We start from the raw sequence: 26,635 nt of genomic DNA, 5'->3' as shown, positions 1-26,635 counted from the left end.
TATCGCGCTCCATCTTAGAATACTGTTCTGAAGTCTGGAGCCCAAACTACAACAATGGCGTTGAGAGAATCGAGTCGGTACAACGCAGGTTTTGCGCTACGCACTACGCAAATTACCATGGAGAAACCCTGTTCATCTGCCGAGTTACCACGATCGTTGCCAACTAATACATCTGGAGCCCCTGTACGTGCGTAGGAATACGGCGAGGGCTTTGTTCATCGCCGACGCTCTTCAAAGTCGCTTAGACTGTCCAACGATTCTTGGGCATGTGAACATTAACGTTGCCCCTCGGTCTTTAAGAAATAACCTCATGCTCCGTTTACCTTTCCAACGCACCAACTACAGCATGCACGGTGCGATAACTGGATTGCAAAGGATCTTCAACAGAGTGGCTTCAGTGTTCGACTTTAGTGTTAGTCGCTCTAATCTTAGACGAAGGTTTTCCAATGTGTTTGCTCTTCGTACATAGTTCTACTTTTCGTTTATTTTGTAACTTGTTGAACCATTAAGAGCCTGTACGCTTTAGTATTAGTTTGAATAGCATTATATAAAATCATTTGGGCTGTAAGATGCCTGTTGATAAACACATTAAATAAATAAATAAATAAATAAATAAATAAATGGCTATGGAGGGCCCTTATATTACCATGGTAAATTATTTTTTAACATGATCAATCGTTTTGAATTATCCTGTGACACCAATTAAACTTAATAATTCACATAACAAATTTTCTTTTTTGGTTGGGAAACAATTGAGTGTATGCATAAGATTACAATTCAGTGCGTAACCTCCATCCACGCCTTTCTTAGCTGTTTTCGGAAGATAACATACATTTATGGAGTTCGGCTACGTTATGCTTCTTCAGTGTCTCGTATCAACAATTACCGATACTTTTGTTTACGTTTAAATGCTCTTGCGAACGAAAGTTGATGTGCGTGTTTACGCTAACAAAATAAATTTGGAAAATGATTCAAACGAATAGCGAATTTGGCGAATGTCTTAGACTGCCAAGAATAGGTATTTTCCCCTATTCATTTGAAAGTATCGTTCGTTCGTAAACAAGAATGACTAAAATAAAAACTTCCCCTTAAAAATTAGAAATATTCCATGAAAAATTTGACAATCGCCCATAGTAGCAATAAATAAACATAACATTTCCCTAAATAATGCAAAATTTCCCAAGAAACAATAATATATAAATTGCAAAATTTAGTATATATAAAAAAATCCGTAAATAAATTAATGTTAGTAATAAATAATTGCAAAATTTACCACAGAACAAATATTTTTTTAACAAGAAATTAAAAACTTTGCACAAAATAAATCAATAAAGCACAATAAAAAATAAGGATTTTTTTGAAAAATGTTAAAAAAGAATAAAACTGTACATTTATTCCATAGATGACCCCTTCTTTACAAGAGTGTATTATTCATGAAAAATTCTATCAATGCTTTTTAATATTTTTATATGGAAGTTTACTCAATTTTTATTGCTTTCTGTAATTTTTTTTTGTGAAATATTACTTGTCATAAGACGAGTTTGTACAATCCCATTGAATTCCACCACTTAATTGTATCTTGACAGATACGTATTTCGACCTCAACAGTAAGGCCGTCTTCAGTGTCTCGTACTTGACTCGACTGAAGACACTGAAGACGGCCCTACTGTTGAGGTCGAAATACGTATCTGTCAAGATACAATTAAGTGGTGGAATTCAATGGGATTGTACAAACTCGTCTTATGACAAGTGAACACATTCCACTAAAAAGCTCAAAATAATTTTCTTAGTGAAATATTATTTTGTAGAAAATTTTGTAATTGTTTATTGCTAATATTAATTTATTCATAGACGTTTTGTATTTTTTCCAATGGATTTTTTTTAAAATGTAAAATTATTTTTTAAATATTTGCAATTTTCACTTTTAAAAGTGCTAATATATTTTTGTTTGTCAGAGTTTTTTTTATTGTTTTTCGAAATTTTGCATTATTTTGGGAAATTTTATTTTTATTTATTGCTTCTACTTGCATTTCTTTATGGACAATTTCGTATTTTATATAGAAAGTTTCTAATTCTTTATTAAAATTTTATTTTGCTGCCAACAAAAATATGGTTGAATGTTCTAATAGATCTTGTAACGAAGGAATAAGAGACAATTCATTACTCGTTCTAATATTGTCGGAGTAGCACCAACTTAGAATTCGGAAGTCGGGACTTCCGAACCGAACTTCCTTCCGAAGTTTTATCTGTCAAACTAATTGATGCGTTGTTTAGCGCATCTTCAGGTGAATCCAGCGCACTACTTCCGAAGTTGGGAAAGTTGCCTGTATCTGGAGAAAAATCCAACTTCGGTATAAAAAGTGTTCTAACTTTGTTCCGGATAAACAATATTTGGGAACATCTGGACACAGACCACACTGAAATGTGGACATTGCGCAAACACGAATACGAAACCACAAGAGAAATATACGACGCTGCTCTCAGAGAAGTAAGCACCCTTTTTTAGTGTTCGAAAATACAGAACAGTATTATTAGGCCTGATGCCCACGTACCGCTTCTTTAACGCCACAAAGAGAATATCGAGCATAATGAAATGATGCACACGACCACGTGTGGATCGTAGTAGTTGCGTAGTCGACGCACTATCGTGTGATTCGGCCATTAGTCTAGCAACAAATGCGATTTAAGCAGTATGCACCACAATGAATTAACATTTGGATCTACGTTAGCTAAAAAATTCGCGGAATTGTTTTTTTCTCTCATAATTAAATGGTAATAAAATTCCGTTTATGATAAGCTAACATGTGACGTAATGAGAAAAAGCCGGTTGTATATTTGCATACTGGTTTGCGGTTACGTCAGAACGACTAATAGGCTGAGTTAGAAGTGTGCGCTGCCGCCATGCCGCCAACAGTTTTTTGCACGAAAACCGCCTCCGATATTTTTGCATCGGCGCGGTGCTGTTAAAAAAAACTGTCTCGTCGCTGATGATCTTTAATTCTTATACACTTTATCAAGACATTTTTATTTTTTACTATCGCGTTACTACAACTTTGTATATCACCAATTTTGCATCTGTGATACTCGTGTCAATTTGAAATTTATGGTGGAAATGCGAAATCGATATTAAAAGAATTTCTTGTGATAGTTTCTAAGGAAAATCCCGGAAAAATCTTGTAAATATTGAGTATTTTCTCATGTTAATTTAGTAAAATTTCTTATGGAAATGTCGAAGAATTTTTTTTCGTAAATAATTTCCAGTAAAAATTCTGTAACATTTTCCGTAGAATTGTTCGAAAAATGCCGAATAATCCCGGTGGAATCTCCAAAGAATTTTCGTGAAAAATCAGCAGAATTTCAGAATAATTTCCTCATTTCAGAAAATTTTCAGATGGATATTCAAAAGATAGTGTGAAAATTTAAATAAAAAATGAAATTCCGGTAATTTTTTCATGGGAATGTAGAAGAAAAACCATATTAAATGAGATATTTTTGTAAAAATTGAGATTTTTGTGAAAGTTTCGAAGATTTTCCCTTTGTTTTCTAAATTTCACTTGAAAGTTGGGAAGAATTTTACGTGGCAGTTTAGAAAAAAACGGAGAAATTCAGGAGAATTTTCCGGTAAAATTGGAAAGTTTTTTCTAGATCAGTTCATGAGACTTACCACGAAAATTCCATTTAAAAACACGTGGATGTTTGACAATTTTCGGACTGGCGCACACCTCTAGGTGAAGTCAATTTAACTATGACACATTATCTAAAAGAGCGGTGAATATATGCGCTGATATAGCAAAATGTCTAAATCAAATTGGGTCTGTTCTACGAGTAGAGTGAGGTGAAATGAGTTGTATTTTGACGACAATCGTCAATTCAGTTTAAACGGTAACATTCGATTATCCTTATGCCGTTTAAAAATGCAGTATGGCGTTCCATAAATACATCAGGTATGAATCACATACGATTTGAAAAATTTTCTAAAAAAAGGAATTAAGCTGGTATAAGCTGTGACCTCGGCCTACTTTCCGGGTGATGTTTCCTGAGGTGCCTCGCCTGTAGGAATATCAACACTAGAGGTGAATACTTACTGAATTCTACTCTCATCCAATAATATTGATATTTGCAATAGGGGAAATGAACCAACATTTTCTAATGCAATTAGACTAGAAGTCTTAGGTATGACACTGTGCAACGTTGCGATTTATGAAAGAATTGAAAATCGGCATGTCCCTGAAGAAACATCATTATCAGATCATAGACATATAGTGTTTGAATGGAGTTGGGGTAAACGATCATAAACTTCATTTAGAAACTCGTGTTCGATTTTCGGTCCGGTCTAGGATGTCGCTGTCACACTGTATATAGATTTCACCCGTATGCATATATGTCTGTCAATTATACATATGTGGAGTCCCTAGCACAATATCTGAAATGGTGAATCGAATGAACTCTGACATTCAGAGTATATTGCTTTGGTGCGACCAGAACGGCCTGATTCTTAACGGAGGAAAAACTCAAACGATTATTTTTCACATAAAACGTGCTGTTTTGGCGAATGTACCATCAAGTAGGAAGCTAATAAAATAGGCAGAGCTATGCGTTAACACGTCTTTATTTGAACGGAAGATTAGAGGTAGAAATAACAGAAATGAAAATTTTATTAAGCATGGTATATTGCGTTTCTAACAATCAAGTTGCTATTAGAAACATGTTGATCGGTTGCCAACTCAACACCTCCGCTCAACCAAATAGTCCCAGTTTGTTCCGCAGATGTTCGAACGGTCCTTTCGCTTTGCCCTTTGTGAAAAAATCAGCCACTTGCTCAGATGTTGGCTTGTTGAGTATTCTGAATAAACCATCATGAATTTAATCTCGTATAAAGTTGTATCGAATGTCGATATGCTTCATTCGTTTGTGATCCCTTGATTCTTTAGCTATCCGGATGCAAGCTTGATTGTCCCCGAACAGTGGTATTGGATGATTGAAACAGGTTTGAGCATTTCAACCCCCGAACAACTTGGCATTTAGCCTTAGTTTCGCGTACCCACTTGGAAATCGCAGATGGCGCTTCGAAAAATAAACAATGGGTCCATCCTACGCCACCGTCACACTTTTTCTCCATGGAAGTCATGTTTTTTTATTTCGTCATTTGTTGTCTCCAAATAACAGACAGGATCGTCATTTGAATAGGGCAGATTTTTAATTGCAAAGTAAATATAAGAAAATAAAATAAACAAATAATGTTTCTATTATTTGTTCGTGTAAAACTGATTGAAAAAACCCAGATTAAACCACCTAGCGGTGATGGCGCCTTTCTCGTGCATTTAAAAATAGTTTTTTGGCCATAACTCCCATAGTCCAATCTACCCTATTTTCAATAGGAAATAATGGGACAGGATTTTGCGCTGAATGCAACTTGATGCGAGCAAATCGGCTAAGGATAAGTGCCTAAAAATGAGTGAGAATTTTTCATGTAAAAAAATGTATTTTGACCAGAACTTTTAAGCCCATAAAAAAAACTCGCGTTTTAGGTTAAATATAACCTAACAATAAGCTGAATTAATAACTATCCTATGCTTGCTATGCATGCTTTGAGAAGTCATAAATATACACGATCTGAAGTTCATTTGATTAAATCATCAACTACCATGGCTCTGGGTCCCCCCCAATTCCTATTGGGTATTAGCTGCTCAAAGGCAGGGGTGTCGTAGCGACCAGGCTACTCTTTGTAGCCCAGTTTAGGCTAGAAACCTTGTTCTCATCACATCTGTTTCAACCATTTCAGTTTCCTTTTTAAACGATTTAGCTAACAAGGATATTTCTTTTATCAATGTTCAGGATTTTTTATAACAATAGTCGAAGTTTCTCTTTTTCAGAAGATTTAGCTAATATGGACATCATCTCCATATTCAGCCTCTTCCGTTTCGTTTCTTTTATCAATGTTCAGGCTCTTTTATAACAATAGTCGAAGTTTTTCTTTTTCAGAAGATTTAGCTAATATGGACATCATCTCCATATTCAGCCTCTTCCGTTTCGGTTCGTTCTAACCATATTCAGCCCCTTCTGTGCCCTTTTAGAAGATTTAGCTAACATGGGTGTTGATTTCACCAAAGTTCAGCCTCTTCCATTTGCAGAAGGTTTAGCTAATATGGCCATTAAACTTTTGCAGTCGGTTTCAGTCTCTCAGTATATCGTTGAGGTTATAAATGTCGTAGCAATGGAAGTTATGTGGTGTATTCACATCCTGTGGAAGAAGAATATTAAAATGCGCATCTTCTCTACCTGGGTTTATCAAATGCATTACAATGGGATTAAAAGAGATATCAAGAGTCAACGGTATTATTTTAAGAAAAACGGAAGCTCCAGTACTGTTCTCTTGCATAATGTAAATTATTCTTTGGAACGCCATGCTGAGGGCAAATAAAGTATCGAGATTACCATATTCTCTATCTGTGCAGCATATCTGAAGAAGCTCAACAACTGTGTTGGATTCTAATCCAATTTTGTATCTAATTTTCTCAAAAACAAATAAGTTCTCCATTATAGTTTGGAAGGCTATTGCTCTAAGATCATAACTAAAATCTTCATTTCCTACTAATGCGTATGAAATAGCATTGAATTGGCAATTTCCGTCTCCTGTTATTGGAATTTCTATGAACCTATCTAACAATTGGTTTGACAGATGTACATCTCGACTACTATTGTAACAGTTATCTGGAAAAGTTCTCAAATAGTTTGCAATGTAATCAATGTGACTTTTATGACGCATGATATTGTTATTTGTAGTTAAGATTTTTTCTGGATTAGCAAATGTATCATAGTTATCAAAAAAAATATGCTGTAGATTTTCAAAGAGATTTCTTCTTTCAGTGTTGTATGAATTATTGGGCTTATTGTATTCGTTAACCCACCAATCGCAAATGTATGTATCCTTCTCTAATTCAATGTCACTACATTGGATCGATGAACTAGTAATATTTCTAATATTATCCCTGATGGTACTGTTTGTAGATGCTAGCTCTAGATTAGAGATTGTCAAGGATTCTACGTCAGGAGCTGTGATAATTGTTTTTCTAACAGCATTGTCACCGTTCTGTTCATTAGGAATGCTACTTTCATGTTCATTGGAAATGATACAAAATATTGGTTTATGGTCAGAAAAGTAACACTCGTATACACCAGTATATATATTTTTGAAATTAGCAAAGAAAACGTCAAGTCTTGAACCTAAAATAGTCGTAGCTTCTTGTGGGGATTGAATTTGTTCCATTGAGAGATCGTGCATAAATGAATTCAATTCACATACTTGAACATTTAAAGTATCATTCAGATTGAAATTGAAATCACCCATTATAACTGTTGGACAAGTTTTATCGAAATGAAATTGTAAAATTGCATCTTTGAAATCACGAATGCTAGCTTTCGGAGATTTATATCCGCTAATAATTAAATTGTTGTTAACTCTGATTCCTACCAAATCTACATGAGACTGATACTTTCCCTTCTGATCTGCTTTATATTCAACGTACGATTTAGCAACATTTGTAATTAAATTATTTTTAGCAAAACAAATAATCCCTTTTGCAATATTCTTTTTAACATAGTCTGGATATTTTTCCGTATCAGAACGATAAATCAAAGTAAACCCTGGGAAGTAAACCATTTCATTTTCATACAAACAAGTTTCCGAGAAAATCAATATATCGCACCGAGAATACCATTGATCAGCATCAATGTGCTTTTTATTCGCGCGTAATGATCGAATATTTAAATAAGCTATCTTCAATCCTTCGTGATTAACTAAGTTGTCAAAAGCTAGAGGCAATGATCGTTCACTTTTCAATCTACGCATTTCATTCAAACAAGCATCAATGGTGTTATTACTCTTCATGTTTCCAGGAAAACTGCCTAAAATGTACAATCCGGAAAGTTTTGTTACACGACTAAGTGCAACGTAAACCAATTGGCGAGTAAGATTACCGGATTTTCTGAAGTCGATGCATACATTTACATATGTTTGGCCTTGACTTTTATGAATAGTCAACGCTTCACAAGGTACTACAGGAAACTGGTCTCGAATCATCTGGTAGTCTTTCTGAAAATGAGTTGTCAGGTTGTATAATTTTCTTGGGATCGGCGTCCATTTTAGGTTTATGTTGTTGTTTTCCATAAAGTTTCGATACTGTTGTCGTATCTTTTTTCCAACATTACAGGAATCAAAGTTTAAGAACACGAGTATTGGCTTATCAGTTCCTGGATTGCAAAACACATACTCCATTACACCAGTTGCTCCGTTAACCAGCCCGTCTGACACATCTAGATTGGCTGTTACCATGTATTTGATTCCTTGTTTAAATCGAATTTTGTAAGGATAACCACCGCAATCTTTCGTTGGTCGTTCTTTCCACATCTTCATTTTAGCGTTCTTCTGTTTCTGTTTCAACTTCCCTGTTATTGTATCAACTGCAATACATTCTATTTCAGATGAAAGTGATTGCGAAATCTTTTTGTTGTTGAAATTATCCACATCCACATTTGTATAATAAAGCCTTATTGATTCATCAGGTACTTGGTGTTCCTCCACTTCACGGGATTTTATTAGTCTGATGTCTTCAGCAGTCATTTCTCCTCGCGCAAAATTGTTGAGGGCGTTGACAAAGTGCAGATCATCTTTCTGCCGCATAACTTCTGTGAGTTCATACAACCAGAATTCATCCCATAGTGGCGAGTAGTTTGTCTTTATCAAACTATGCTTAGGGGAATAGAAAATAGCGGAATCTTTTACAGGAGGCAACTGAAGAAAATCACCAACCGTTATAAGCGACAGTCCACCGAAGCTTTCGCTGATTCCAGTGATTTGACGTAATCGTGTATCAATCCGAGAGAAAATGGTACTACCAACCATTGAAATTTCATCAATTATGATTAATCTGCAGTCCAAGAGTTGCTGTCTCAAGTTGTTCGCAACATCCATGGGTAAATCAGACATTTTTGCGTTTTCTTGTAGAGGGAGAGCAAAGGCAGAGTGTAAGGTATTTCCTCCTATTAAGAAAGCAGCCTTTCCAGAAAATGCACATAATAAAACTTTAATAGACTCTGTTTTAGCGTCTCTTAACACCTTTGTTGAGTACTCCAAATGACGTGTGATTAAATGGAAAATAGTTGAAATAACCATACTTTTCCCTACTCCAGCAGATCCTGAAATGAAAATTCGTAAAGGGAGCCTTGATATGGCAAAAGACTTGTAGATGTGCATAACAATTTCTCTCTGTCTTGCGTTAAATTTACATAACATATCGTACAGATTATCTTTTTCTGTTTTAGGCGGAGCAGTGTAAATAAAAGGTACATTATTTTTCGGCCGATCTACACCCACTTGCACAAGAATATCAATTTCTTGCTCTTTAGGGATTTGATTTCCTTCAAAATCCTCAATTTCGTCTTCCTCAAGTATTTCTCTATGATGCTCAGCCGCCAATATAGCATCGTCCAGTCGATCTCCTGACCACATAAATATTTTATCACGGTTGCACGCGATCACCTCCTTGTATGTGTCAAACTTGGCGCTCCAATTCACCGACTCAATTTCCTTCTCTTCGTTTCTCCATGGCAAAAAAAGCAGCAGCTGCTCTCGACAAAAATTATCAGGATCTTGCTCATATTTATACCGAACGTGCCGAATTATCCTACCTTTTTTACGTCGTTTGAACTCTGAATCCAAATCTTCTTCATCTACGTCAAACTGTTCTTCATCCGAATCCAAATTCTTATCACGTCTCTTTTTCTGTGCAGTTTGGAAATAGTAAGCGGCATATTCAGCCAAACAAACATTATCCAATCCTTTGCGTTCAGAATAATGTGTAAGCACATCTTTTCCTGCAATGTCAGTTGAATCAGCCTCCAAGGCTTGTAATTGCTTAGTCGATTTAAGAAAAACAACTCGTTCTTCGCTGCGTGCCGTATTTATGAATATTGAAGATCTGCTGAATTCTGTTATAGGTGTTCCCAAACAATGGTATACTGCTTCTGACGTCGATATTACGTGTCCATTCAGAAATTTGTTCATGATGCATCTCAAGCGATCTTGCAAATTTCTATCTCCTTTGTCCAGTTCTGTTTGGAGGTCCTTGAGTCCTTTAGATAATCCTGCTTCTCCTTTAGCTACATAATCCACGATGTATGAGGCAACGCCATACTCATCCAGAACAAATTGCAGGTCAACATTGGATTCCATTAGATTAAGAATATCACGATTGTATGTGTTAATATCTACTTCACAGCTTCTGCGCTTATAGAATATAGTTAGCTTGTTTATAGAGCTCCGTATTGCTATTAAGTACGTGTCAAGAGACATTCCAAGCTCATTCAAAATTTCGTCGAAGCTTTTGTTGACTCTTTCATTACTGGTATAAAACTGTTCCATCATTTGTTTTATTTGTTCTAAATTATTCTTTACCTCAACTGTTCTTTCTTCTTTAGAAAGTGGTTCAAGAATCATTGTACATGGCATCACAAACTTTGGGAAATTGAATCTACATATTTTCTTGTTTTTCTTCCCTTTACTGCATGTTGGTGTATGTTTGTGTCGTAAATATTTACAAAATGGGTTGTTTTCGTCATACTCGCATGTTATAAACTTGTCCACAAACTTTATAACTAGCTCGAACGTACTGGGATCATCTGGGTTTATTCTTGGGGCATTCTCTAGCCACAGCAAAATATGGTCATGTGGAGATCCTCGTTGCTGAAATTCCCTTCTGCGAAAAAAATCCGAAACAATATACGTATCGAATACTCCTCCTACAGCTCTGGTAATTATTTTCATTAGATTCTTAATTTTGTTATCGTAGTACATCGCTGTATAAACCGGGTTTTCGTTTACCAATTTTGCTCTGTCCTCATATGGTAGATTCAATGCTTCAGTTATAGAGATTTTTTCACCCGTGCTAAATTCCTTCAATCCCTGTATCAATTCCGGCCAGTTTGTTTCTACTGGAGATACTGTCAAGAAAAATGCAGGAGATCCTATTTGCCGTACAAGTGCGAACAACACTTTTTTCTTCTGTGCCATATATGCTGGAGCACAACGTATTTGTTCCATGAATCTTAGTCCATTGTCAAATGACAGCAAACCACTAATGAAGTCTGCTTGCAGTGCCTGATGAGCTGTCACATTTTTAGAATTCTTTTTCTTACGGATAGCTGTTTTTATAGAATTATAAGATTCATTCAACAACTTGGTTTTAGATAGATGGAGAATTCGCCTCGGTTCTACTTGATTTTTGTAGTATCGAACTTCCCATTTTATTGTATCATTTACTGTTATGTTCTTGTCCGTAAGCTTTCGTGTTTCTCCGCCGAAAATCTTCGGAAAACAAAGGTATTCTATGTCCGGATTGCTGTAAGGTGATACCGGTTTTTGATTTTGTCCTGGTGCCATTACGATAACTGTATTTCTAGCGGCGATTTCATTTAAATCAACCAACATACATTCGTCATCTCCTTCATTCATACAATTTATAAAATCGTCTTCAACGTCTATTTCCACGTCTCGAATGGCGTTGTGCTCTTCACTGGGTTGCGCATCTGCTTCAATGTTATCCATGACCGAAAAATCAATAGCGTTTTCAGTGAACTTAATTCCATATTTCTTGTACAGTTCTGTATTCTGCAAGTAGCTTCCAGCTGCATCAAGTTCTGATTTTCGAACAAATCCTTTCAGATAACTGCTAGCATGTCCCATATTTCTCTTGAAATCCACAGGAATGGCTAACATATTTATATTGTCAATATTCCTTGGAAGAGATTTTTCCATAACGTTCACGTCAGTTGGAACATATACTACACTTCCTTTGGCACCTATTTGTGGATTGGATGCACGATGATTTAGTATTTGAATTTTCATGTATGGCACATAAGGTGATAGTAGTCGCTCCTCTATGTCATTCAAAACTGTTAAGCACTCCGGAATTGGAGGCAATTTTAAGCCATTATTGCTCGACAGCTTCGGTATTTTACCTAAGCCTACATACTTATAGCATGTATGGCAAAGATAATTCTGTCTATTTTCCTCATAGTTGTTCAAAATATGATGATCAATACAAATATCAATATGAGATTCATTTGCCTAAAATTTTGAAGACATAAGCGAAGACACCTTTTCGCGGGTAATTTTCTTTAGTCCGTTCTCAAAAAACATCCGTTCACAGCATGAGCAAAAGAATGATGGTACTTCTTTTCTGCTCTCAATAAATGTAAGTAGCGCTTTCGCATTCGGGTCCATTTCATGCCGCTTCAGGTTAGTGTACACCATATCACGATGGCTGATTATTTCAAGTGTTCTACGTTCGCGTCTCGCTAGACGATCTCTTGATTTTTCAGCTACTCTGAATGATTCATCCTTCCTTATTAACTGCATGCGTTGCATGTTCTTCTCGCGCTCGACTTGAGAATACTCAGAATCAGCTCTCATATTTTTCAATCGTAATAGATTTTTGATGTTTTCAGCCATGCGATTTTCTTCCTTTGACCTTCTCTCTGCCATTCTTTGTAAATTTCTCTCTCTTTCTTGTTCATTATACTCATTTTCTGCTCGTATAATAGTCATTCGTTCTCTATTTTTGTCCCTTTCCTGATGTTTGTATTTATCCTTCGCTCGTGTTTGTGTCATCCTTCCTCGATTTTTATCCCTTTCTTGATGTTTGTATTTATCCTTCGCCCGTGTTTGTGTCATCCTTCCTCGATTTTTATCCCTTTCTTGATGTTTGTATTCATCCTTCGCTCGTGTTTGTGCCATCCTTCCTCGATTTTTATCCCTTTCCTGATGTTTGTATTTATCCTTCGCCCGTGTTTGTGTCATCCTTCCTCGATTTTTATCCCTTTCCTGATGTTTGTATTTATCCTTCGCTCGTGTTTGTGCCATCCTTCCTCGATTTTTATCCCTTTCCTGGGAAGAAAATCCATCTCTAGTATTCCGCATGTTCGTAATCCTCATTAAATTGGACTCCTTCTCCTGTTGTTTGTATTCCTCATTTGATCTTGTTTGTGTCATTCTTTGTTGATTTTTCTTTCTTTCTCGCTCTCGATATTCTGTTATATTTCTACGTTTTTCCGCCATCCTCTTTCGATTCTTAGCCCTACCAATTCTTAGGGATTCTTTCGATCTTGTTCGTTGCTTTCTGATTTTATTTTTTATCCTTTCCATTTCGGCATAATGTAGATTTTCAGCACGCTTCCGTTTCATTCTAAAGCGATGTCTGTCCTTCCGATCCACTGGAACTTCATCTCCCGCGATTTGATGGGCTCCCAGAGATTCTTCTGTGCTCTTCAAGCCTCCGTCCATTATCACATTGACCAGCTGGGATTCGCCTTTTATACTGTGCGTCTGTATCATTGTGTCACTATGCAGTATTCTAGTTATATTATTCATCTCCTCAGTTTCCGCATTATCTCGAAATTCAGCGCGCTTCCTCTTCATCGGGAGTGAATGTTTGTTATTCCTATCAACTGTATCCTTGCCTTCTGCCTGTTGATATTGTTCTGGGTGATTTCCTGTTATGCTACTCACTTCTTCATCCGTCAACACTTTGACCTGCTGTAACTCACTTTCTTCGCTGTGTTTGTCTGCCACTTTCCTTATTTCATCGTATGTTTTTTTCGCTTTTACTTTTTGTAAATGCGATTTTTTTTTGTCCTCGGCATTTTGTTGCAAATTCTATTAGAAAAAGTATTAACATGAAAAAATTAATACTGTTTCAGTTCAAGTTGAAATAGCAATATATTATAAGAATAAAAAACAATTTTCGTGCAAATATGAAAATGTTTCCATCTAAGGGTTCTCCAAAAGTGGTCAACATAGCCGATATTCGATTTCAAGCTAATAACCATCTATTTGATGGAAAACATAAAAAAGCCGGTATTTGAATGAAAACGTCCCCTTCTAATTGTTCTTCGGGGGCACTTCATAGGTTCCAAGAGTGGTCAACATGGTCGATATTCGATTTTAAGCGTGTAACCATCTACTCGATAGAAAATCATGAAAAAAGAGTTGACGTATGGCATATTTTGGTATAAAAGTATCCAGTTTTCCGCGAGCGGTAATGGCCCATATATTTTCTGTCAAATTTGCCGTTTCCGTCGCCGTTCCGTCGTATTGCGTTTGGGGCTTTAGTCTCTGATTTGACGTTTCTGGAGGTCAACTGCACCCATCATTCGAGCAATGTGGTATATAAGAAGGGTTGAATTCACTGAATCAGCACCTTCTTATATGCCACATTGGTCAGAATGCTCGGAGCAGTGGGTGCAGTTGACCTCCAAAAACGTCAAATCAGAGACTGACCCGCAGGCAAGCTGGCGGCCATTACCGCTCGCGGAAAACTGGATATATCCCCTTATAGGGTAACTGTCCTATTTTGGACCCCTAGAGAAAGTCCATCCCAAAATATGCTTATATCTATTGACATATAGGTTCGATATGGGCGGAAATGACACCATTTAAAAGTTGAAAGTCTTATTTATGAAATAGAAATTCGAAATGGGCTTCAGTTATTGATAAATCACTGAAATTTGCAATTTTTCTGAAATGAAAATATTCTTCGTTTTGGACAGTGCAACATATTTTGGACCCCCAAATGTACACATTTTGGACACCCCCAATTTAGTCTCTTCAAAGTCGTTTTTCTAATTTACCCTGGTCTATTGAGCCGAAGCCAAGTCTTATCTTTCTATTGGCATGCATCAATGAGAAGATTCTTGCATTTTAAATTCACAATTTCGACAAAAACTTATTGTGTACGTTCTGAGATTTTCAGTGATGTATACTTTTAAGCGTAACGCTTTGTAACGCTCGCCTTCTTGAACAATCTAATTTCCTCGAAATTTCATCTAAATATCGTTTTTTTTGCACGGGAAACCAGTGGAAGAGATGCTGAACAATAGTAATTTCCTGAAGCCAATGGGGGAATTAGCAGCGGCATTGTTCTTAGTTCAAGAATCAGAAAACTGTCGCCAGGAGGGTCCAAGATGTGTAGGGGTCCAAATCAAGTTGGTTACCCTACTGGTTACCCGGAGGCATCTCGTAGGTTCCAGGAATAGCCACTTTGCTTGGAAACTTTATTATGAACCATAAATTCCCGTTTAATGTTGGCCATCGAATGATATATATGGGGGGATTTTTGTACTACGAGTTTTACTGTAATGTGATCGAAAACAAATAGTTTGGTTTCTATTTCGTTGACCAGCTCTTTTCTGATGTTATGTGATGATAAGCATGAGAACCGGTTGCCAGAAAAGAATTATTTCAACTGTCGGAAGTAAGAAATGCTGCCTGTTTTACAGCGCTGATTATTCGGATTTGTGCTGAATGCATAATAATATCTAACACCTATGTTTGCTTTAAAAATTTCACTTGTTGAAACAACTTTAAACGCATATTTGATTTAAAATAATTTATTATAACCATATGCTTGTTTTCGTATCGTATTTATTTCAGTTGCTTGAAGTAATTTTACTCTCATAAAATCGCTTCAAATTATTTTTAACAATGATTAAATGCTTACCTTGTATCTCAGGACATTAGTCGTGATTCATGGGCACGTTGCGAAATATCATTGACACTCATGTTCACACATAAACATTCACATTTCCACCCATTGACACTCACGAAATTTCACTGTTACTTATTGTCACTCATGATAACTTTTGCAGGCTCAATGAAAGATTCTTCCCATGTACTCATTGGCACTAACAACAACACATTGGCACCCAATGGCGCTCATTTCCAGTCTTGGAGCTCATTTGTACTCATGGAAACTCGATCTTAATCTGTATCACTACGGAAAGTCACAGGAACTTATTCCACTTACCGGAACTCACCACAGCATTAACATTCATTGCCATGGGCACCAGTAAGCCCTCACAATCACTCAGTGATATCAACAGGCCCACGTTACCTGATAGGCACTCACAAAATCTCACAAGCGCTCATAGGCAGTTGTGGAAACTCCTTCGTACTTTCAAAAATATATGAGCAAACAGGTACACAGCCATACGGACTCTCACTGGAATAATTTTTAACATATAAGTGATATAACACAAGTTAATCCCAGCCGGAAAATCCCCGAAAAGATCCAATATTTTGCTAAAAAGACGGTAAAGTGTCCAATAGTGGACCTCCAACCAATAGTGGACCCTCCAGCCATTTTTGCAACTATAGGGCATTTTTTGCTACTATAGGGCGAATTCAATCAGACTTTAAAATGTTAATTTCAACGAATAACGTCGCGTAATCTCCAGATAGACTTCGGAGCAGCTTCAATCGGAAAATTATAAAACCAGTTGGCCAATGGGGTCATTGTGTTTTCTTGTTGATACATTCGATGAAAAGCGCAAAAAAAAGGTCAAAGAGTTACAAATTAAATTCCGTTTTCTTTCTACGAACGAAATATCACTATAGAAGTGCTTGGTGCGGCTTGGATCAGTTGTCGTTTCTAACATCCGTAATACCGGTTATACCTAACGTACTTACGCATAACCACGCGCACCATACCCATCCCCAGACCTCTCTCTTCTCCAATAACTATCCCACTTATTTTATAATCATCTGCTTATGGTAGAGAATTTGTCTCCTAATAATTGTGGAGGAAATCCCAAGTGATGCGCAATCTTACGAACACCAACTTTATTTTAATATCGAAGATAGATATAGAATAAAATTAATATTTCCACGTTAAATCCCAAATATGTTCAATCTATTAGTTCTGTAACTGTAAGTTTTGCGTATAGCAAATAAAGAACAATTACAATGAGGAAAAGGTTATTTTAGAAAAAACAATTTTAAAGTAATTCACGTTATATAATTGTGGGATGAGTGTAGAAATCACAAATCACATTTTTTTGTCAAGTTTAACACTTTTGAAAATATTATGTACTTAATTTGCAACAAAAAACTAACAGTAATAATTTAATTTCATACAATAACAATTTCTCTAATGTTCTACTTACGTTTGAGAATGTTCGATAAAGCACTTTTGATTTTAAGTTCACTATTTTTAAAAAAACTGTGAGCACAAAATAAATGCGTCTAACTTTTTCAAATCCTCGAGCCCGAGGGCATCTTTGACTCATGCACATCAACGCACATTAACAGTTTTGACGTTTTCGGTGTATTTTATTTATTTCTATCAAACATTTCTCAGAAACACTCGTTTTGTCAAATGTCAAAAAATGCGGAAATCGTGTTTCTCGTGAATTTTTTTTATTTACTTGTAAAACGTGTAAAAATCTTCGGTAATTATAGAGCTTTTTCGCCCGATGAAGAGGCTGCATGCTAAGCTCCTTTACACGGAAAACTAAACGTACTCGGAAGAGATATGAAGTTAAATACTTTTTTTAATTTTGAAAAACAAGTTGATTATTATTCATTCGAAAGAAATTTTTTTCTAAGGCAACATCCATAAATTACGTAACGCTTGGAGGGGGAGGGGGGTTGCCCGAAGTGTGACGACCCATACAAAATTTTTAGATGCTCCATACAAAAAGTGTGACATAGGGGGGAGGAGGGCTTTGAAAATGCTCAATTTTTGCGTTACGAAATGAATGGATCCCCGTATAAAAATGTACCATAGAGCTTATCGAACAAACAATACATGTTCCATTTATTCTATGGTAAACAATAAATTCAATGGTATGCGTATTGTTTTGAAATTTAATATCAAAATTGTATTACTGTTTTACAGTGAGTTTATAGTACAATATATGGTAACAATTTATACTAATGTATTTCTAATGTATTGTAACAGATTTGCTTAGTATCTAATTTTGATGTTTTTAATTTAGTCTGATGTGTTACTAAAGAAAACTAGATCCAATATGTATTCCCGGTGAAGGCCGTTTAGTATATAATCCAAGCACAGATCCTCGCACAGATTCCCGCACAGAATAGTAATGAGATCAATATTATTACCATGTTTAAGTTATTCAAAAACTTTGGAAAATCTTTCTGTCGAATTTTGGTGTATTTTAAATAAGAGATTTTCATAACCATCCTTCCTCCCTCCCCGCGCATTGAAAGTTCATAGGAATATTTTCAGTATCTTAACATGTAAGCGCATACTCGTTTTGGCTAATATGTGCTTTAGAAAATTTCACACAGTTGTTATCTCTTTTTGAAATAATAATATCATCCGAAGCTATCATCGGAAAATGATATTTAAAGTAAGCTATTATCCCACCCAACTCATAGTTATTTTACAAGATCCAAAGTAATAGCGTGAATATTATCATGTTATTATTGTACCTAACATTTGTAAAAACGACATGTATTCCCTTCAGGCTCTTCAAATCCTTCTACAGAACATTATTGATTAGCTTTGTGCAAGCGCAATGATGAAGTTTTCTTCGAAATAGCATTGCAATAATTGGTTTTATGCCGAGAATAAGAGTCCCTGCCGGGAATTGCCAATCGTTATCATTCGGTAGTGGTACCTATTCTCAAAGTATTATATGATGGAATAACTATGTCGTTATCTTTGCCGTCATCCTTGGAGTTTTTACTCATAATACAGATAATAAAAAAACACACCTTTACAGTAGAATTTTCGGAATCGTAAATCCACCTGACGGTTCTTCATCATTTGGCCATCAGGGAAATAGTGATGGAATTAACATCCTACAATCGATTAAACATAATTTAATATTTTTATCTCTGACGCTAGATTGGGCAAGTGAATTGAACAAGTTATTTGACTGGTACGTGAATTTAACATCTGAAAAACTCTATAATTCACTTCAATTGAACCAATATTAAAAACGTTCAACTTGGCTACTCAATTGAATTCAACAGAACTATTCAAATCACTTGCCCATTCTAAAACATTACATACCTGAAAAACATCTTCGCTGCCAACTCAATCCCCTCTAACGATCTCTCATGGACCAGTGAGGAAAGACACAGGGACACACACAACACTACAAACCATCATTGGTTCGAAACGCAAAATTTAAATAGATGCAAAAAAATAAAGAATGTAAACATGTCAAAATATTATTTTTGGCGGAATCAACTTTTAGTTCTGCTTTACCGACCTCGCATCCAACACTGGAAGAAAAATGTGAAATATGTCACACATTTTTTTCCAGCTTGTAATATTTCATACAATAGAAAAACATTATAGTCTATAGTTTTTCAAATAAAAATGTATGGAAAAATGCTAAATTTTGTATTGTTACGATGCTTAACCACCCGTATATTCTATTACGAAAACTTCGATTACGATTCATTGAATGGTTCATTACAATAAATCGTATTGTGATTCTACAGTTATGCCAACATTAAAATTTAATGGAAACCTATTGTTTTCAATAGTAATGTTACATTACGTTATATAGTTTTTGTATTATATTTTTTATTCGGGTCTTCCCTAAGCAACAACATATTTTTTCACTCTCATAGGAAAATTGACATATTGACATCACTAGATGACAGTTCGGACCATAGAAAAATTAGGTTAGAAATGCTCCATACTCAAAATTATTAGGTTTTCAAAATAATTAGATTAGGTGTTCTCGAGCTCCAAAGTTGTTCTTAAAATCTCGGGTACTTATTCAAAAGGACGTATGTGATTTTGTAAACAAAGATTCAAACGTCGATTTGTCCAATCTGATAGCACTCCCACGCAAACCATCACCACAGACAGGTAGTGGAAGCCTTCGGCTATCTGTTGGTGTTGTTGGTTTGCGTGGGAGTGCCATCAGATTGGACGAATCGACGTTTGAATCTTTGTTTACAAAATCACATACGTCCTTTTGAATAAGTACCCGAGAAATTTAGAATTTAGGCCGGTCGCAATGCTGCTGCTGTGTTCATTCGGAGCATTGGACCATTGAATGAACTCAATTTGACATTTATCGGTGGTAGGTTCATGTGGGGCCCTCCTTAGCCGTGCGGTAAGACGCGCGGCTACAAAGCAAGACCATGCTGAGGGTGGTTGGGTTCGATTCCCGGTGCCGGTCTAGGCAATTTTCGGATTGGAAATTGTCTCGACTTCCCTGGGCATAAAAGTATCATCGTGTTAGCCTCATGATATACGAATACAAAAATGGTAACCTGGCTTAGAAACCTCGCAGTTAATAACTGTGGAAGTGCTTAATGAACACTAAGCTGCGAGGCGGCTCTGTCCCAGTGTGGGGATGTAATGCCAATGAGAAGAAGAAGAAGGTTCATGTGGAATGAACCTTTGTTTATATACAAACCACCGGTACCTGTCAAATATGGAAGGAATTCGAGGAATTCATCAGAACGCAGCCGTGGCTTCATACGTGTGACGTCACGTTGTGAAACCAAATTAGGAACTTTCATCACAAACTATAGACTAACGCAAAATGAACTCCCCCAAGAAATTATGACGTTTTAGCGGGTCGCATAATGAACGCAAAATGAACATTTGTTCGAGAAAACGACCCGCTCAAATGTCAAATCCGTCGGGTGAGTGAATTCGATGAACTCCTGCATAAGTCTATTTGGTACCTGGGTGGTGCGGATAGAATCGATTTGGTTGTCAAACTGAAGCCAAAATTTTCTATTGTGCCGGAGCCAAACATTGAAGATTGTGGTTATGTTCGTTTCTGATCTAATATTGAGGAGTATTGTTATTATTTTGGGAAAAAATAAAAATAAACTTTGTTTGAGTTTTTTATTCTTTGTAACAAATATTCTCACATTATGTTTCGAGTGAAAATTGGTAGGAATGCAACTAAAAAGCACTCGTTACGAAATTTCACGAGATTCAGCAGCTGATTGGAGCATGAATGTATGTAAACAATCGTAAAGTCATGTAGAGTCTAGCGCATTTGTGTGCCCTCATGCAGCGTGGAAAGAGAAATTCGAAGAGCGGGAAATGTTTGACAGCCAAGTAACTGCAAAATAATTTTGTTCATAGGAGTGATTTCAAAATATCCTGCTGCTCGCTTGAGCGCAGAAAAGCGGCTCTATCCGCAGCACCCAGTTTGGTACCAGTTGTGTATAGGGATCCTATATTAAGAGATGTGCGAATACTTTTCCAGACGATTTAGCAAAGCTGTTACTTTTGTAAACAAACGCTACCAGCACTTGCCGTGGCGCAAAATGTTGGAGCTCGAACATGACTTTGCGCATAATGGCATTTTCAGATTTCGTTATCTAACGTCCAACAGTGCATTATCACTAAAATAAAAGTGCAATACAAACGAACAAAGTACCATGCATAAACTTGACTACTTTAACTTGCCAATGTAAAACAAATTGATTATTCGACAAAACTTTTCGTAAAATCTTTTTCATTACAATCGCAGTACCTTTCAATCCGCAGCAATAATAACGTTCATTTGGCTCAGATTGTGACAGCTCTCAATGCTCGATTGGCTCAAGATGGCCGCTTTCGCATATCTCTGAATGTAGGATCCCTAGTTGTGTAGGTGTCCGCTACTATGCCTACCAAATATTTTTTCAATGAAGGTGCTTAATTTTGAGAAATCGAACCTTATGGCCCGTTTACATATGAGCTAGTTCTAGCGGATAATGCACTATCCGACAATACTAGCGCGATATTAGCACAATGTAAACAGGAATTGTCCTCGCTATTAAGCGTTTACATTATGCTAATTTCACAGACAAACAGACATAACACATTGAACATTCACTAATCAAATTCATCGTCGTACAAACACTAACGACATCTGCTGTTTTCACTAAGTTAGGCAAATCACGAACCAGATGGCGTTAGTGAACAAACGTCAAATTCGAGCAAATCCGATGAGCGCGCCACTAGTGACCGATTGGCCAACTAATGATTATTTAAATTAACCAGTAAATCAGTGAACGATGAGAATTTTAAGAGTGTTATGTCTGTTTGTCTGTGCTAATTTCGTGCTAGTATTGTCGGGTAGTGCATTGTCCGCTAGAACTAGCGTACAGTAAACGTTCGCTCATTTAAACACATTATGCAGTCAATTTTCAAATTTGTGCTGTGATTTTGTTTTGGTTCGTTTGTATGGATTTGACAGTCGGATTAACGAGAGAAACCCCGATAGTCCGGCCATACATTTGTCGGATCAGCGGGGGTATACTGTAAACAATTTACCCAAAGCTGAGTTTAATTTATCCAAAGCGGACCTTGATCAACTCAAAATTGAGAATATTGAATTTACTCAAATTTGGGTTATTGGGCTGAGCAATCCCGGTGAGGTGCTTGCATCTTTCTTTAGTTTTGAAAACAATCATGGGAAAAAAAAAGGGAAAACTACCCGCATTTTGGTAATTTTTTTCTGCCATATTCTCAACAGTGCGTATATTGAACTCAAATTTTGGGTTGATTTATCTGTCCGTGTAAGCTCCAAAGTACGCATCCACTTTTCGCTCTTCATGATAGTAAGAATGTATGTGTGTGAGAATGATAAACGATGACTTTTGTGGTTTGTTTTGTTATCATTTCCATAACATTGCAAATCATTGCGTTTATTCGGATTTCGCGGAAAGTATTTTTTTAAAGTCCATTTAAAATAAGTAAAAGTAGCTTTATTTGCGTTTTGTTTTGATTGGAGCACATTGCTGTTGTGTTCCGCAACTGGTGGGATGACCACTGGTATACTCCGCTGCGCTATTCCCGGATTCTGGACCAGCGATTCCGAAGCGGAATCACATCTGACGGATGATCTGCAGGCGAATCGGCAATGCAGAATCTTTCAGGCGCAATGTTTGCATCGTTGCTCCACAGGACATCGGATCGACAAAAAGTTCCGACAAGGACAAGTTGCAGATAAAACTGATCGTTCAGCATTTCGGAGCCGATCTAAGTCTCGGTGGAACTATCAGGAAGCAACATCGAAGAAAAGCAGGACGACTACGGAAAGATCTTGCGGCACTTCATTAGGAGTCACAATATCCCACCGAGAAATGCAATCAAATAAAGCCGTCAGACGGAAATTTAACCATTTTGGCACCGATGAAGGCAATTATGAGCTGGTACCTCATTCCATCGATCGATACCGATTGTCCAGACCGGCGAGGTGATGAAGAAGAATATCAGTTAGCTGATAAGTGGAACGAAGTGTTAACAGTTTTATTTTATGTTATTAACGTTTTTGAAATAAAACAATTTATTATAATGTAAGAAGAAAACATAAGTTGGAAGCTTTTCGTGCGATACAGTATGGCAATTCCTTGGAAAATCTTGCTAGTATTTAAATACATACCCATATAGACTGCAGATAGCAGACATTTTTGAAAACACGATATTTATTTATACTGAAGGATTCACAAAAATTTTGGAGTTTTCGTTTTACAAGTTTTCTTAAAATTATGTACCTAGATATGTAAAATATTCTGAGGGAGAAATTGTCGAAATTCTTCGAATTCTAGGGGCATTGGAGTGATGGAGAAGATACCCTTCCCGTAGAAGTTCTTTCGGAAATCCTGGAGAAATGCTTTTGGATTTTCTGGAGAATTTTTTAACGATTCATTTTTGAATTCTAAAGCAACGTACACACCAGTCAAGCAGTTCGACGAACATTGACTCCGCCCCCAAGAAAACGCTTCGGTTGCTGCTTTGTTTGAACGTGTGTGAAGTTGTTCGAACAACCATTTGACAGTTGGCGGCTCGGTTGGAAAAAATTAAAACGTTTTGATTTTAGTTTGAGTTGTCGGGGGTGGAGTCAAGGTTCGCCGAACATGTTTGAGCATTTGTAGTGAAGTTGCACAAACCCCCATATATTTTTTTGATTTTTTGGTTGGTGCTCAAGTTGGCGCTTCGGTCGTTCGTGTGTGATATTGTTGGTCGAATAAATTGATTGTTCGTGCCGCTGTTGGTAAAACTTGATGGATGTTTGAATAAACGAGAGGTGGAGTCAATGTTGGTCAAACTGCTTGGCTGTGTGTACGTTCCATAAAACTGGTCTCCGCCTTGCGAACAAAGGTGTACATAGTATTGCTAATCCAGAGATGGCGAGTTCGATTTTCGGTCCGGCCTAGAATGTTTTCGAATGGTTCCCCCAGAACTCCATATGAAATCCTTTCTGAACACTGGGGGTATTTTCTAGTAATTCTACATTTTTTTCCAGAATCCTCGGAGTGGAAACAATACTCACTCAGAATACCTGACGGAATACTTGGAGGAATCTATCTGGAATTCCTGAAGAAATCACTCCAGAAATCATGAATAATTCAATAGTAATTCTGGTGCAGCTCTTATAATCATGGAGAATTCTTTACGGAATTAAGGGATGAGTCCTTCACAGGGAATGTAAAATAACAACATTGCCAATGACAACATTATCCTTTCTTGTAAATGTTGGGACAAACTCATCTCGCAATAAGCGTTTGTCCTAAACTGCAACAGAATAGGACAATGATCGCCTGCCGCGCATTTTGAGAAGCAGTCGGTTTCCGATGATGTTTTTGGTTGAATAAGTATCAGTTATCATTGTTTAGACATAAACTTAACCATCTGTTCTGTTGACATGATTTGTGTTTTACTTCTTAAATATACAAGTTATCACAGTTTGAAAAGTTCACAAAAATTACCTCTCCATGTTTGTTGCAAATAAAATGGAACGCAACAATGTCTTTATCCTCTGCAGATGAAGACAAAGAGCTATTGCTATTCTCGCTTGTTTTTTGCATTTTTGTCGCTTGTTTTTTGCATTTTTCAGCGACAATTACATTCCTTGGCCTTCAGCAATTTTTGAAAGATTCCTCTAGGAATTATTGAAGGATTTTCTCAGGAATTCTGTAAAGAACCCTCCAAAAATTCCGGAAGAATTCATCCAGGAGTTTTGAGAGAAATCCTCGAGGAGGGTCAGAATAAATTCGAAATCCTTCAGAAGTTTAGAGAGAATACCTTCTGGAATCCCGAGATATCTCCAGGAGATCCAAAAGCAGTCTTCTATGAAATATGTCTGGTGGGATTCCTCCAAGAAATTCGTAAGATTTCCTCCACAAACTCCTGAAGGAATTCTGGAACAAACCCTCCAGGAATTCCGGAAAAAGTACTCCATGAATTCCGAATGAAATTCTTCAGGAGTTCCACTAGGAATCCTTCCAAAAGTTTAACCACGAATTCATCAAGGGGTTCCACCAGTAGCGCCTCCCTGAATTACTCCTGATATTCTTCCAGAAATTGCTCCAGGAGTTCCACCAGGAATCCTACCAGAAAATCCTAAAGAAGTTCCACCAGTAATTCTCCAGAAAGGAATTTCTTTGGGAGTTCCACTAAAAGTTCCCAAAACATTTTACCAGCAATTGATTACGGCATTTCACCAGGAATTCCTCCTAAAATTCCACCAAGAATTGATCATAAAATTCAACCAGCAGCATCGAAAATGTCTCCAGTAATCTTTCAGGAGTTCCACCAGGAATTTCTCCATGGGTTTAACCAGGATTTCTATTAGCATTCCATCAAGAATTTCTCTAGATGTTCCCTCATGGATCCTCCAGGAGCTCCACCAGGAACTCTTACTCGAATTCGCATCAGTAGTTACTCCAAGAATTCCCACTGAAAATCTCCCATAAATGGCTACAGGAATGCCACCGGATTGCCAGGAGTTCCACCTGAAGTTCCATCAGAAATTCATCTGAAACTTCATCCAGGCAATCCTTCTGGAGTTCTCAAAAAATTTAACCAGGAAATCATCAAGGCACTTCGCAAGCAGTTCCTTCAGGAATTCCTTCTGAAATTACCAGCACAGAGAAACAGACGTCTCACTTAGAACAAAATGCAATCAAAATCATCGTCACGAAAACATTATCCCCCAATGCTAAAATCACTGTGTGTGGTCAAGCGGCAACCAGATGGCGGTAGTGCGTAAACGTCAAACACAAGCAAAATCTATGGAAGCGCCATCGGTGGCCGATTGACCACCTACATAAAATTAAATTAACCGTTAAAAAGGTGAACGATGGAACATGTGCTGAGTGAGACGTCTGTTTCTCTGTGTTACCAGTTTACCAGTTCCACTAGGAGTTTTCCAAAAATTAAAACTGGAATCCATCAAGTCACTTCAACAGAAATTTCTACAGAAGTTGCACTAGAAATTCCTTTAGAAGTTCCACCAGGAATTCCTTCAGTAGTTCCACCAGGAATTGATCCAAAAGCTCTTTCTTCATAGAATTCCTTTAGGTGTTCATAAGTAATGAACCTGTAATATTATAACAAAATCACAATATCAAAGAAAAACCCAGGAGTTCATCCTGAAAAGTTTTCCTGAAAACCCTTCAGAACTGATACGCCTCCTAAAATTCTTCCTATACTTGCGCCAAGAAAGCTTATTACATATAACTTTGTCAGAAATGCTTTTTGGAACTCCTCCAGAAATGCTTTCTGAATCTTCGCTAGAAATGCTACCCGAGCAACACAAGTCAGACAAAAATGGTTACAGCAACTTTATTGTGACTGAATCTGGTCGCATATCAGTTGCAGAAACCAATAGTGCTGTCCAATAAGCAGCTCGAAGTAGCTCGAAGTTGTTCTCGTCCTGCTCGTTTTTTTTTGTCAACAAATGGGCATGAGCAGGACAGGGAAAAACTTCGAGCTTCTTCAAGCTCTCATTGGACAGCACTAATGAGAAACATGTGTGCTGCTAGGGTATCTGGAACTATTTTAAATATGCC

The 26,635-nt window shown here is 36.9% G+C and overlaps 1 protein-coding gene across 2 annotated transcripts in view; it reads right to left on the bottom strand.

Annotated features, from left to right (window-relative positions):
• Positions 1-26,635, bottom strand: part of LOC134226364 (dihydroxyacetone phosphate acyltransferase) — an 80,894-nt gene that overhangs the window by 29,755 nt on the left and 24,504 nt on the right. Inside the window, exon 1 of one of the 2 annotated variants that reach the window (XM_062707103.1) lies at positions 16,999-17,132. The exons of the other annotated variant lie outside the window; for it this stretch is intronic. The gene's annotated coding sequence lies outside the window, so the exon portion shown is untranslated. Of the gene's footprint in view, positions 1-16,998; positions 17,133-26,635 lie in introns of those variants that run through there. 2 annotated transcript variants of the gene reach the window in all.

Source organism: Armigeres subalbatus, chromosome 3 (assembly GCF_024139115.2).
Source record: "Armigeres subalbatus isolate Guangzhou_Male chromosome 3, GZ_Asu_2, whole genome shotgun sequence".
Lineage (NCBI taxonomy): Eukaryota > Metazoa > Arthropoda > Insecta > Diptera > Culicidae > Armigeres > Armigeres subalbatus.
The sequence above is the reverse complement of the archived record's forward strand: the minus strand, read 5'-3'. Positions and strand labels throughout refer to the sequence as shown.